The sequence below is a fragment of the Malus domestica genome, chromosome 10, assembly GCF_042453785.1.
Source record: "Malus domestica chromosome 10, GDT2T_hap1".
Lineage (NCBI taxonomy): Eukaryota > Viridiplantae > Streptophyta > Magnoliopsida > Rosales > Rosaceae > Malus > Malus domestica.
Window position 1 is genome coordinate 1,723,944 of NC_091670.1, and position 14,321 is coordinate 1,738,264.

Here is a 14,321-nt window from a genome sequence, read left to right on the forward strand (position 1 = left end):
AGAGAAGAAAGGAGTACGAGTAGCATATATCCAAGCTATAAAGGATATGTATGAAGGAGCAAAGACTGCCGTAAGAACTCATGAAGGACAAACCGAAAGTTTTCCCATAACTGTAGGATTACATCAAGGCTCATCCTTAAGTCCTTACCTTTTTGCGTTGGTAATGGATGAGTTAACAGGACATATTCAAGATGATATTCCTTGGTGTATGCTTTTCGCAAACGATATAGTGTTGATAGATGAAACTCAGGAAGGGGTAAATGCAAAGCTTAACCTTTGGAGAGAAGTGTTGGAATCTAAAGGTCTTCGCCTAAGCCGATCAAAGACAGAATATATGGAGTGCAAGTTCAGTGCAAATGGAGGCCAAAACGAGTTAGGGGTGAGGATCGGAGATCAAGAAATACCAAAGAGCGATCGTTTTCGTTACCTAGGATCTATCTTGCAAAAGAACGGAGAATTAGATGGAGATCTCAACCATAGAATACAAGCTGGATGGATGAAGTGGAAGAGTGCATCCGGCGTATTATGTGACCGCCGTATGCCACTGAAGCTCAAGGGAAAATTTTATAGGACGGCAATAAGGCCGGCGATGCTGTATGGCACAGAATGTTGGGCGGTGAAGCATCAACACGTACACAAAATGGGTGTAGCGGAGATGAGGATGCTTCGTTGGATGTGTGGGCACACAAGAAATGATAAGATTAGGAATGAGGATATCCGGGGTAAAGTAGGAGTAGCCGAAATTGAAGGAAAGATGAGAGAAAATCGGTTACGGTGGTTTGGACATGTGCAAAGAAGGCATACTGACGCTCCGATTAGAAGATGCGACTATGGGACAGAGGTTCAGGGCCGAAGGGGTAGAGGAAGACCTAGGAAAACTTTGGAAAAAAACTCTAAGAAAAGACTTAGAGTACTTGGATCTAACGGAGGACATGACACAGGATCGAGCACAATGGCGTTCAAAGATTCATATAGCCGATCCCACTCAGTGACTTGGATTTTCCAAGTCTCCAACCGAGAAGTTTTCCTCACTCGGGAAATTAAGGGAATACTACCTCAACCTACATGCTCCACTCACAAAGCTTCAACATACAAGCTTCAACAAAAGAAAATTCAGAGAACTTAGCGAAGAAGGCTTTGGTGTATTCAACACAATACGTTGAAATGAAGGAAAGCTATTTATTGATATCCCTGATAAGTCACAAATATGTACATATACAGGAGTCAAAATAAACAAACAAGAGGGAGCCTTCACAAAGGTTGCTTAGGAGAAGTCTCAGTAGTCGGTAGAGCCCCAGAAAGAGCAGGCACTGGAGGGGGATCATTTGGAGCCTCAGTACTGGACAGAACCCTAGAAGGAAGAGGCAGCAGAGGTTGATCATTTGGAGCTTCATTACGCGGTACAGCCCCAGAAGACGAAGGCAATAAATGCCTTTGGAACAAACCCACAAATCTCTGATGATCAAGTAAAACCTGACCATCAGATTCCTTCATCTGGTCAAGCTTCCTTTTCATGTTTGTAGCATAGTCATCTGCGAGCCGATGCAACTGTTTATTCTCATGCTTGAGCCCTCTAATCTCCTGTTTGAGACTCATCACTTCAGCCGCCAATGATTCAACTTGGCGGGTTCGAGCAAATAGGCGTTGGGCCATGTTAGACACAGAACCTGCACACTGAACACTGAGAGCCAGAGAATCCTTAACAGCCAACTCATCAGACCGTTTGGAAAGTAGTCTGTTATCTTTGGGAGTGAGAAGGTTCTTGGCCACTACCGCAGCGGTCATATCATTCTTCATCACGGAATCCCCAACAGTAAGAGGACCAGTAGGGGAGACGAAGGATGGGCGCCATATGTTGTCTGGAGAAGGCGTGGCTGCCTCTTCAACAAGGTTCAAGTCAAAACGACGGTCGGAGGGGCCAGACATTTTCAAAGGTGTTGAAGAGAGAAGAGGTCGGACAAATCAAGATCTTAGAAGTGCAAGAATGGAGCTTCTACTGGTGGAGATTCAAGTGTGCTTTGGAACTTAATGCCAGCCTCTATAAAAATCTGCACTCGACGGAGCTTCAGAAATCGAAGAGGCGTTTGCTTTCTCAAAAGCTGGGCTGCTCAGAGACCACGAGACGTTTGCTTTCTCAAAAGTTGGGCTGCTCAAAGACCACGAAGGCCGATCTCAGAAATCGAAGAGGCGCTTGCTTTCTCAAAAGCTGGGCTGCTCAGAGACCACGAGGGCCGATCTCAGAAATCGAAGAGGCACCTACTTTTCCAGCCTTGTCAGCACCTGTCAGCTTTGCGGAAATTATGGGCATTATGTCGAAGATTTCTGGTGAAGTAGAAAGCACATGAATCTTACTGTTCAATCACCCACTTCCCACACGCAACATTAGCTCATGGGTACCACAGATAACTTTGCCAAAATTCTCTGACAAAGTTGAGACACGTGAAGCTTGCAGCTCCCAAAGTTTAGACACATAAATTTTGAAGGTCTAGCTACCATATTATTACCCACAAGGGTAAAGGAACAGTACCACTGCTGGATAATTGGAAAATCCCTGTGTGTCAACCTCTGTGCTTCGTGGTAAGATAGACTAGCAAACATGCCCAACTTTTTCTCACATTCGAGAAAACACTCCCAACAAGACTGCTTGCTCCAAAATCGAAGAGGCACCGCCCTCCGAATCTCGAGAGCCAGACTCCCAACATGATTACTTTCTCAAAAATCGAAGAGACACCGCTCTCCGAATCTCGAGAGCCAGACCCCTAGCAGGATGGCTTTCTCAAAAATCGAAAAGGCATCGTTCTCCGAATCTCGAGAGCCAGATCTCCGACAGGATTGCTTGTTCGAAAACCGAAGAGGCACCACTTTCCCAACTTCAAGAGCCGGATCTCCTTGGATAAAGCTTGTCTGTAATCTTTACACGCAACATCAGCTTTCCAGATACCACAGATCACTTTTTCAAAGTGCTCTGACAAAGTTAAAACATGTGAAGCTGGCAGCTCCCACTACCGTGTTATGACCAAGCAGGGTAAGGGAATAGCATTACTACTTGTTGTTAGGGAGACTCCTATATATGTTGACCTCCATCCCCAACAGACAGGCAGACCTGCAAAAATGCTCAACCATTCCTCATATCTGAGAGGGCACTCCCAAAGAAGCCTTTCGAAATATTCAGCTTTCTTTCCCCCCGATAATACCTCTGCAAACAAGCTATACTAGAGCAAGAATATCTCATATCATCAGGGTTAAAAGCAAGAGTATCCCATATCATGTTTTTTCCCTGTCTTTTCCTTTGGCCTTGTTCTTACCTACAAGACAAGGAGAAAGAGAGCAATCAGTCAGCACTTGGAATCAAGCTTCCAGTTAGGAACTGACTGCCTGGAACCCCTTACTTGATTACTTACCTGGCATTGCTCTCGAGTACTCATCTTCAACATCTTATGCTTCCAGGGAAGATACCGCATCTGCCTGAGGAACATATAGGGCAAGTGAAAAGGATACAAGGAAGCATGTGGAGACAAGCGTAACAGCACACGTGCCGATACATCCACTACTCTGTCAAAAGCAAAAGTATCCCATATCAGCAGGGTCGAACGTACTATAGATTTGATGGACTTGTTTTGACCCTCAAATTCTTCAGTCGGCCTTATACTCTGGAGGAAACCAGAAAACCCTCCAGCCCAGTTCAAGAATAAGCCTGTGGAAAGTTACTTCTTCAAAAGCAAAAGTATCCCATATCGTCTCTTCTCATTTTTCTTCTCTTTATCCTTCATGCTGCCTGCAAGATAGGGAGAATGTGAACAATCAGCCGGAACTCGAAATCAAAGTTCTGATCTGAGACTGATTGCTTGGAGCTCTGATTGCTTACCTTGTCTGTCACCTCTTTCAGCAAATCGCCTAGCTTGGCGACTTGGAGGACTCCTACTACATGGTTTGTATCGCGCTTGACCAAGCCTGAAACTACAAGTAAGCTTCAAGTGAAATTGATACATTACCTTGTGCATCTCCACCAGTTAAAGATACCACCCCTGGATGGAGGAAGAGTGCTTCCAGAGAAGATGCCACATCTACCTACGAGACAGATAAGGCAAGTCAAGACGATACCACACTCCGGAACTTAGAAGTTTCATGATTACGAGATCATTCTCCCACAATATTTCCTAATGTCATTTGTACTAAATCATTCACTTGTACTCACTAAAAGAGAGCTTGAACCTATGTACTTGTGTAAACCCTTCTCCAGATCGCCTAGCTCGGCGACTTGGAGGACTCCTACTACATGGTTTGTATCGCGCTTGACCAAGCCTGAAACTACAAGTAAGCTTCAAGTGAAATTGATACATTACCTTGTGCATCTCCACCAGTTAAAGATACCACCCCTGGATGGAGGAAGAGTACTTCCAGAGAAGATGCCACATCTACCTACGAGACAGATAAGGCAAGTCAAGACGATACCACACTCCGGAACTTAGAAGTTTCGTGATTACGAGATCATTCTCCCACAATATTTCCTAATGTCATTTGTACTAAATCATTCACTTGTACTCACTAAAAGAGAGCTTGAACCTATGTACTTGTGTAAACCCTTCACAATTAATGAGAACTCCTCTATTTCATGGACGTAGCCAATATGGGTGAACCACGTACATCTGGTGTTTGCTTTCCTATCTCTATCCATTTATATACTTATCCACACTAATGACCGGAGCAATCTAGCGACGATCACAAAAAGCGACCGTTTTCGCTACCTAGGATCTATCTTGCAAGAGAACAGAGAATTAGATGGAGATCTCAACCATAGAATACAAGCTGGATGGATGAAGTGTAAGAGTGCATCCAGCGTGTTGTGTGATCGTCGTAGGTCACTGAAGCTCAAGGGAAAATTTTATAGGACGGCAATAAGGCCAGCGATGTTGTATGGCACAGAATGTTGGGCGGTGAAGCATCAACACGTACACAAAATGGGTGTAGCGGAGATAAGGATGCTTCGTGGGATGTTTCGTGGGATGTGTGGGCACACGAGAAAGGAGAAGATTGTGAATGAGGATATCCGAGGTAAAGTAGGAGTAGCCGAAGTTGAAGGAAAGATGAGAGAAAATCGGTTACGGTGGTTTGGACATGTGCAAAGAAGGCCTACTGACGCTCCGGTTCGAAGATGTGACTACGGAACAGAGGTTCGGGGCCGAAGGGGTAGAGGAAGACTTAGGAAAACTTTGGAAGAGATCCTAAGAAAAGACTTAGAGTACTTGGATCTAACGGATGACATGACACAAAACCGAGCGCAATGGCGTTCTAGGATTCATATAGCCGACCCCACTTAGTGGGAAAAGGCTTTGTTGTTGTTGTTGTTGTTGATAGAACACTCAAGATTTGTCCAGATTCTTACAGCCTTTCAGAAAGCTTTGCACTGTTCACTTTTTTTGCCTGAAGCAGCAAAATGCCCACTCCTCGCATCATGATCTGCCACAATTTAAAGAAGTCGAAGTAGTAGAAAGTCTTAGCAGAAAAAATTGAAAACATAAAGCATAAACCCAATTAGAGTCATAAACTAATGAAAAAAGAATTTGTCCCGCCCACGCAACACACATCACATTTATCTCCACCGCCTGCACCAATACAAATGATTTGAAACGTAATGGAAAAAGCATGATAAATAATTGGAAAATGGATTAATATAAACAAAAACTCCCCAGAGCCAAGAGTTTCCTTGTAAGCATAAGAACCTCAACAACGGGCTCAATTGGAATGTAACGAATGCAGAGGGAAACATAAAGACACTTACATGGAGAAGAAACAAATCCAAGTTTTTCACTCAAAAGGAAATAACCAACAATCATAAATGAAAATAGAAGGAAAAATGAATTTGGTTAATGGTGGACAACCGCTGGAAAGAATGCAGAGATCATGGAGAATCTGAGATTGAAAGTTACATGCGATAAGAATCAGTCGATGTAGAGAAAGAGTCTTCGTCAATATATCTACCTGTCTGTTTCTCCCTCCCCCTCATTGTCTTCTCCTTGATTTCTGCACGACTACAAATAAACTGCCAAAATTAATATGAAACTAAACTTACCCAGTGAAATTTGAACACAATGAATTACTTCTCCAGTAGAGTTCAATCTGCAAATATTTTCAATCAAATAATTTATTTTTCCGTGGTTGTGCTGTCATATGAGACGCATTCACTTCTTGGTCATATTTTCATAAAATCCTTTAATGTCATATAGAGTATGTAAGCTTAATGTCATATGTTAATTGTTTATTGATTTGCTTCATATGTGAAAAGGATTTAGTTTATGTTTCTATCAATTATTTTGCTCAATTCCAAATGGTACATAGCTTAATTATCGAACTAAGAAGGCACACAGCACACCACTCCATTACAAAATTGGAAAAAGAAAAGTGAGAAATATTCAAGGAATCAATTCCAACTATCTCTGAATCACATCACACGGCACAAAGCACACCACTTGATTCCAACTAAAATATTGAGCATTCAAGGAATCTAAACTCATACATGATTACTAACTTATTTTCCACTCAGCCAAATATGTGGTAAACTGCAAAAAAAATATCCAAAAGTTAAAAGCTGTACTGAAAAGCTGAAACATGCAAGGAGGGCTTTTGAGATCGATGAAGAGAAGTTAAGAAAGGCTTTTGAGATAGAAGATGAAGACTGTAGACATTGAAATTTCGGTGAAATAAATGTTGACCAATAATTAAAATTTCAACGCTCACGTGTCACATAAATTTTACACATAGCATGTGACTCAATGAAAAATCGAAATAAATCAGAAATGTCATCAAATAGAATACGTGTCAACACCTGGTAGAAATGATTCATTTCATATGATTATTCAAATCCAAAAATCAAGTTTTGGAATTCTATAAATAGGAAGCCTAATTCACATCACACCAAAACCTTGAAGCTTTGAAACTCTAAAGCTCTCAAGCAAATCCCGAAGGATCAAGAAAACCCTCTTCGTTCTTCGTCAAATCCTCCTTCAAGATCAAGCCCCGACGGCCCTTGAAGAAAGTGTTCATCGTTCATCATCCATTCATCCTAAGATCAAGCCCCAACGATCCTTTGGATCAAAAACATCAACAAATTCATACATCCAACCGTTCTTCAAGATCAAGCCCAAAAGCCCTTGAACATCCATTCATCAACTGTTCATCAAGATCAAGCCCCAAAGGCCCTTGAAGATCCGTTCATCAACAGTTCTTCAAGATCAAGCCCAAAAGCCCTTAAAGATCCTTTCATCCATCAACCTTCAAGATCAAGCCCAAAGACCCTTGAAGAAACTTCATTCAACCTTCAAGATCAAGCCTTAATGGCCCTTGAAGAAACTTCCAACCGTTCATCCAAGATCAAGCCTCGACGACCCTATAATCAATTGCACATCCAAAAATCAACACCTTACCGAGATTGAATCAGATGATCAAATTTGAGAGAGATTGTAACCCCAAAATATTATTTTGTACACGTATTTTTGTTCCATTCATCGCAGGAATTTCCGTGTTCACAAATTTGGCACGCCCAATGGGACTATCTCTACCTCTCATCTCTTTCTCCGTTCAAGAAATCAAAGCGCACCTCTAAAAGCAATGGCATCAAGCAAAGGACAAGCCGTTCTCGCAACCACCAAGGGAAAGAGCCTGAGCACTTCCTCCGCGAACGGAGCATCCATTGGCACCATAACCACTCATCAACACGCCGCTTCAAAGTTTGTGCCATTAAGGGAGCAAGGGAAGCATAAAAACATGAACCTATCATCAACCTGACCTCGCTGGGGGAACTGAAGCATGTTGCTGAGGCGCACAAGATGACACCCCAAAACAGCCAACTGGGTTCTTTGTCAGCACCCTGGATGTCTGAAGGAAAGCCGCGTCTGTTGGTCGCACAAGTCATGACCATCGCCATTACCTCCATCGAAGAACGGCTGGCTCAAATGAGCGAAGCAATTGCAAAGCTTACAAAGATCGCGGAAGAGAAAGACTTGCAGATCGCTGCACTCGTCAACCGACTGGTGGTGCAGAATGACGAAAACCCTAACCCAAAGGTTAATCCGTTAGAGAGAGGAGCTTGATGCGGAGAAAGTCGAAAAGAAGTCGGAGCCATACTAAGCAGCGGCATTCATGAGATAACTTTCTATCCAGTAGATGTAAGAGATGATCACCAACATCATCAAGGTGCAGTACGAAGGGAACTCACATACCTTCGTGTTGTACTCAAAGCCCTACTCCAAGAAGATTGACGCCCTGAAGATGCTAAAGGGTTATCAACCACCAAACTTTATGCAATTTGATGGAAAGAGAAACCATAAGCAGCATGTCGCCCATTTCGTTGAAACTTGCAACAATGCGGGTACGGAGGGAGACTACCTCGCCAAGCAGTTTGTGCGCTCGTTGAAAGGAAACGCCTTTGAGTGGTATACGGACCTAAAGCCTGAGTCCATCAATAGTTGGGAGCAATTGGAAAGGGAATTCCTTAACCGCTTCTACAGCACCCACCGCACTATAAGCATGTTGGAGCTTACAAGTACGAAACAATGAGGGGACAAGCCAGTAGTGGACTACATCGACCGATGGCGCACTCTAAGCCTCGACTGCAAAGACAGACTCTTGGAGATCTCCTCGATCCAGATGTGTGTCCAAGGCATGCAATGAGGATTACACTGCATCATTCAAGGCATCAAACCGTGGACCTTCAAAGAGTTAGCCACCCGTACCCATGACATGGAGTTGAGCATCGCCCATCATGGGCAGAAAGAACCGATCGCCGACTACAAGAACAATAAAGTTTTTTTACCAAAGGTGGAGAAGGCTGCGTGGAAACCTACCTAGGAAGCAATGACGGTCAACACAGCTCCTGTCAAAATCTCTACACGAGGCAAGGCGATTCAAGTCGAAGCTTTTCGTGATTAAGAGATGCGTAGACGCACTTTGAAGGAGCTTGAAGATAAGACTTATCCATTCCCTGACTCTGATGTGGTTGTCGTGTTAAAAGACTTGCTTGACAAAAAGGTGATCAACCTACCTGAGTGCAGACGGCCGGAAGAGATGAATCGTACTGACAGTCCAAGGTACTGTAAATTCCACCGTTTTATCAGTCATCCAACGGAAAAGTGCTTCGTGCTAAATGATCTCATCATGAAGCTGGCTCAGAAAGGAATTATCGAGCTAGATCTTAACAATGTGGTGAAGTCAAACTATACCACTATCACTTCCGGCTCTTTCGACTCAAAATCTTCACCTCAACTGCTGGGGGCATGCTCCAAAACCATGTCAGTCAAGTCAAGTAAAGTTGAAGGATGGGCTCATGTCAATCCAAAGAAATTGCACAAGAAGCATACGTCTCCCCCCAAGTTCATCAATCTGAAAGGGGGCAAAACAACTCTCGTTAACCTCCAAAACTACATGAAAGTGTTAAGGATGATGAAATTGCAACACGAAGATCGCCCGTTGCCATCACGATGAGCGATTTCTTCCCGGAAGACTTCTTCAATCACTCGGTCAAGACTTATTGCTATGAAGATTGCAAGGAATGCCTCTCTAAGATCGTTTGACAAATTCACATGCTCCTCGTTCGTACCAGCCTAAAAGGTGACAACAAAGCTCCTCATCCGCACGAGCATAAAAGGTGACAACCAATGCTTCTTGTTCGCACGATCATAAAAGGCGACAAACAAAGCTCCTCGCCTGCACAAGCCTAAACTGGATACGGCAACAACGCTCCTGGTCCGTAAGAGCATAAAAGGCGACACCAATGCTCCTGGTTCGCACGAGCATAAAAGGCGACACCAATGCTCTTTGTTTGGACGAGCCTAAAAGGTGACACCAGAGCTCCTCGTCCACACGAGCATAAAAGGTGACAACCAAAGCTCCTTGTCCGTACGAGCCTAAAAGGCGACAACAAACGCTCTTTGCCTGCACTGAAACTGCAAACGGCACCAAGATGTTCCTTGCCTGCACGAGCTGAAACTGCAAAAGGCACCAAATGCTCCTTGCCTGCATGAGTTGAAACTGCAAACGGCACCAAGATGCTCCTTGCTTGCACGAGCTGAAATTGCAAAAGGCACCAAGATGCTTCTGGCCTGCAAGGGCATAAACTACGTACGGTACCAAAAAAAATACTAAAAAAAATTTGTATTTGAACTACGTTTTGACTTTATCTCTTTCTTTGGAAGGGTACGTAGGCAGCTCGAGCATTCAATTTCGAGTTCAGTCACATAAAAAAAAAAGGTTTGATTAAAGTTTCATTGATGAAGTTCAATTTTATAACAAATTTATTTTGTTAAAAAAAAAATTGCAATTTTCTTTGTACAAAATTAAGTTACAGTTTCTTTGAAAAAAAAATGAATACATATGTTATTATGTATTTACAGAAAAAAGAAAAAGATACAATTTCTTTAAAAGAAAAAAAGAAATATATATATATATGTCTAGGCCTAGCAGCAACATAAGGCACTAGCCCAGGCCTCGTTCTTTCTCGATCTATACACCCCTCAAGCCACATGCTCTGTCATCTTCTTCAATGCCTCATAGCTTCAAATTGTCTCCCTTTTTCTTCTCTCCTTCCACGACGGATTCAACATACTCCATAACCTACAAGGTGATGTTGTTGCTACAGATATCGTTGAATTCAACCCACAGCGCGATACTGAAAATGGGACTGGAATGGTTGTCGCGATACTATCTAGAGGGAGGAACTTTTCGATGGGGTCACAGCACCCGCGAGGTCAGAGTTTGAACTTGGGGCCAAATGACTAAGATGAAGGCGGCCTGGATCTCTTCTCGAAGAATCGACGGATTCTTTTTGTAGCTTCCTCTTCCTCCGAAGACAGTTACGATTCCCTCTCTCTGTTCTCCATAGCCGCAGCCGCACATTCACTTAAAAAAATATGTGGTAAACTGCGAAAAAAATATCCAAAAGTTAAAAGCTGTACTGAAAAGCTAAAACATGCAAGGAGGGCTTTTGAGATAGATGAAGAGAAGTTAAGGAAGGCTTTTGAGATCGAAGATGAAGACTGTAGACATTGAAATTTCGATGAAATAAATGTTGACCAATAATTAAAATTTCAACGCTCATGTGTCACATAAATTTTACACATAGCATGTGACTCAATGAAAAATCGAAATAAATCAGAAATGTCATCAAATAGGACACGTGTCAACACCTGGCAGGAAATGATTTATTTCATCTGATTATTTAAAGGATTTTTTTAATAACACCCCACTTAATATTTAATGTTAAATTACTTGTATAAAATGACTATTTAAACCCTATTTTTCTCAAAAAAACCTAAAATAAAAAAAGAAGCAATTATTTTCTTCCTACACCCCAAATCATGAAAAATAAAATCCTAAAACCACCCGTAAGTTTATTTATAATTTTGTAGTTTGTACACACCCTCACTCACAATGTCTTGTCATTATGTTTTTTATTAACTGTTAAATATTCTACAACATAACAGATAAAGATATATTCTGAAATATTCAAATCTTCTTTGAGATAGTTTAGTGGTGTTTTTTATTCTTTTGCTAATTTTTTTTAAGCATGCTTGCTGTTTATTTCTTAGGATGGGTGGGGTTGCATTACCATTCAAGCATGATTGCAGAACCGAATTTTTAACCTAGGAACAATAGGGTATAAATGGTCTCTGGTAAAAAAATGATCTTTGTGGCTAAATTGGTAGTGGGCACTGAACTTTTTGGATTTGACATTTAGATAGATTAGTAAATTATGAGCTATGGTAAAAAAATTATCTTCATGGCTAAATTGGTATTTAAACAAAGCAAGTGAATACCATCATCCCTAACCAAGATGCTAACACATAGTCCCCTACGTTAACACGAGCCACCGAGAGATAGTTTAACATGTTAAATGAAAGCAAAGGAGAAAACCAAAGTAGCAAAACTATCTATTGGACAAAAAGAAGGAAACGAAAGATCATTCCATGGAAAATAATGAAAACCACATAAGCAAGAATATAAACTCAGATTAATTTTTATAATGTTTTATTTAAGGTAACAGATGCATTGACTAACATAACTTTAATATAATAAGATTTAAAAAATGTGGGGTGTAGGTTGAGAATGTGGAGTGTGAGGGTATTATGGAGAAGTATGTGGGGTGTGTTAGGATAATTTTTAGTTGAAAAAGTAAATATGGGGTGTATTAAGTATGTGAGGTTTATTCAACAATATGTGGGGTGTTAATATAATAAGTCTTATTTAAATCCAAAAATCAAGTTTTGGAATTTTATAAATAGGAAGCCTAATTCACATCACACCAAAACCTTGAAGCTTTGAAACTCTAAAGCTCTCAAGCAAATCCCGAAGGATCAAGAAAGCTCTCTTCGTTCTTCGTCAAATCCTCCTTCAAGATCAAGCCCCGACAGCCCTTGAAGAAAGTGTTCATTGTTCATCATCCGTTCATCCTAAGATCAAGCCCCAACGACCCTTTGGACCAACAACATCAACAAATCCACACATCCAACCATTCTTCAAGATCAAGCCCAAAAGCTCTTGAAGATCTATTCATCAACCGTTCATTAAGATCAAGTCCCAAAGGCCCTTAAAGATCCGTTCATCAACAGTTCCTCAAGATCAAGCCCAAAAACCCTTGAATATCCGTTCATCCATCAACCTTCAAGATCAAGCCTAAAGGCCATCGAAGAAACTTCCTTCAACCTTCAAGATCAAGCCCCAACGACCATTGAAGAAACTTCCAACTGTTCATCCAAGATCAAGCCTCGACTGCCCTAGGATCAATCGCACATCCACAAATCAACACCTTACGGAGATTGAATCAGAGGATCAAATTTGAGAGAGATTGCAACCCTAAAATCATTAATACAAAATATTATTTTGTACACGTGTTCTTGTCTCGTTTCATCGCAGGAATTTTCGTGTTTACAAAGACGACACAGTAGGATACAAAAATTATCATGCACATTCATTGTTGTTCATCTCATGCTTCTGAAAGTTAACATGCCAACTAAACCTATCATATTACATTTTGCAAGTGATTTCAGCATAAATTGTAAAGGAAATGATGTCGATGGAATGAAAACTCTTCTAATTAACTTCCAACCAAAATAGTGGGAGTGTAATTAAGTTGTTAGATGTGGTAAAAAAACATCATATAAATGTTCTGATAACCATTTGCATGTATAACATAGGTGGCCATTCATAAAATGCAAACACATAAAAAAGTGCCAATGCTAAGGTTAGGGGAAATTTTGGAATGATTGGTTTGGTGGGTCAGGAACTGTTGTGCCAGCCATCCCTGCTACTGGTGCAAGTGAGATTAAAGTCAGTAAAAAGAGGGGGAGGAATGAGGTGCCCACTGAAATAATTGAGGTTAAGCAGGAAGAGTTGATGGAGAATCGGCCAAGAGAAGACCAGGCTAAGTTAACAGGAATAACCTTCAGACATTCTTATCAGGTATCAACATTATGTCCTTGTTTTTTTTTTTTATGATCTTTTAGTTCTATCAATTGAAAGTGATTTATATCTTTTGACTTCTGCATTAACACCTTTTTTTTCATTTATATTGTTGAGAGCTCAAGGAATTGTGTTGCTAAATTTTAATGCATAGTGAAACTATTTGCAGTATGTTTTTATTACTATGCTATGAATTTGAGATAGATAAAGAGAAGTTAAGGAAGACTTTTGAGACCGAAGATGAAGACGACACAGAAAAATAAAATATCATGTACAAACAGGACATGTTCGTTCATCTCATGCTTCTCAAAGTTAACATGCCAACTAAACCTTTCATATTACATTTTGGAAGTAATTTTCAGCATAAATTGTAACGAAAATGATGTCGATGGAATGAAGACTCTTCTAATCAACTTCTAACCAAAACAGTGGGAGTGTAATTAAGTTGTTGAATGAGGTAGAAAACATCAGATAAATGTTCTTATAACTATTTACATGCATAACATAGGAATTTGTATTATAAAATGCAAACACATTCGCAAAGTGGTAATGCTAAGGTTAAGGGAAATTTTGAAAATAAGTCGGTGCCAAAAGCAAAAAGCCACCTATTACGCTATTCTCACCTTGCATTTTCTTCAAGGCTCACTGCCAACAGGACTTTTACGGCAAGAATAGACTTTCTCAACTTTCCTTTTCTTCGAGCCCCGACGAATGGGTTAGCAACCAATAAGCCTGTACAACCATTAAAAACGATGAATTTTTTTGTTAGTAACATGAATTGATGTGTTTTAAAAACTTTAGTCGTATTTACGAAAATTTGAAGACAACGAAAAAAGAACATGTGAATCACAAAAAAACAGTAATAAAAATTA